We start from the raw sequence: 1,274 nt of genomic DNA, 5'->3' as shown, positions 1-1,274 counted from the left end.
ATGTTGGGGGTGAGGGTAGGGATGGGGAGGAGGTGGGTTAAGAGAACCAGCCACTAAAACCCAGCTTCAGCTACTCATTTGACAGAGGCGGGGACAGGGCCTCTCCCCTGACCCCACCACGCTGCGCACGCCCTGCCCAGGGCTGAATCAGAGACCGCGGAGGCGCTCCCGGGATGGCCGAGCCATTCCAGCTGTTCTCTCCCCTGGAGAGCAGGCCGGGCAGGCCAGGCAGGGACAAGGAGGAAAGCGGGGGAGGGTGGGTGGAGGCGAAAATGACGCCATTCATAACCCAGCGGGCGCAGGGCCACCAGGGGCCCGCAGGACCCCTCCGGGCCAGGTCACCTATCACCGCCGCCACAGCGCCAACCCCAGCCACCTCTGGGGGCGCACCCTGCCCAGCAGCGAACGCACACACTGGCTCCTGCGCATGTTGTGGGAGCTGTGACACACCTCGTTCTCTCTCTCTCTCTCACTCTGTCTCTCCCTCTCTCTCTCTCTCTCACACACACACACACACACACACACCCCACCCTGGCGTCCAGGCTCAATCAGCCCCCGCTTTGCAGAGACGTATCCTTTCCGGCTCAGTCAGTTTGGGAACCAGACACAGCCACACCCCTTCTCCAGCCTCATCTCCAGCTTCTACCCACCTCCTTTCTACACACGCGCGCGCAATCCCTCCTTCCCCAGACACCCCACTCCAGCGACACAGCCTCGACCCCCACAGCCCCCTCCACACACACGCGTTCACACCCCCCAGGCCCTCCTCCTGCTCCCACTTCAGCGCGGCCAGCGGTGGTTCTGGGAGAACCTTGGGAAGGGGGATCCAGGTGTTCCCCGCCGGCTCTCCCCGACCCCCAGGACCCCGCATCCCCAGCTACAGGAAAGAAGCGCGAGGACTCGTCTTTTTTCCTCCTCTTCCCTAGTCGAAGCCTCCCGCTCCGGAGGTGCGCGCACCCCAAAGCCCTCCACACACCCGCGCCCGGGGTCGCCGCGCACTCGCAGCTCCTGGAACCACAAAGCTCGGTCCGGGGGCTGCAGCAGCGCCCACAGGCGACAGACCCCCTCTGCCCGGCGAGAGGAGGGCATGGGCTTACCCAAGGGAGAGGGAGAGGCAACAGGCGCTGGAGCGAGGCTGGCGGTGCCAGGCGAGAACAGAGAGGAACCGCGAGGATGGGCGTGCGCGCACTCCGGAGACCAAGCCGAGAGCCAGGCGAGGTTTGTTTATGTCCCGGAGGAGGGAGATTTTATAGGCGCCGCGGCCCCGCCCCGCG

General features: G+C 65.9%; 1 protein-coding gene across 1 annotated transcript in view; it reads right to left on the bottom strand.

Moving 5' to 3' along the window:
- The window catches only part of NDRG1 (N-myc downstream regulated 1), a 56,905-nt gene extending 55,669 nt beyond the window's left edge, over window positions 1-1,236 (bottom strand). The window contains exon 1 of the mRNA XM_014544982.1: window positions 1,098-1,236. The gene's annotated coding sequence lies outside the window, so the exon portion shown is untranslated. The remainder of the gene's footprint in view (window positions 1-1,097) is intronic.
- Window positions 1,237-1,274: the final 38 nt, after the last annotated feature.

The sequence above is a fragment of the Myotis brandtii genome, unplaced genomic scaffold (assembly GCF_000412655.1).
Source record: "Myotis brandtii unplaced genomic scaffold, ASM41265v1 scaffold390, whole genome shotgun sequence".
NCBI lineage: Eukaryota > Metazoa > Chordata > Mammalia > Chiroptera > Vespertilionidae > Myotis > Myotis brandtii.
Note: the sequence above shows the minus strand (reverse complement) of the source record. Positions and strands in the feature narration are given on the sequence as shown.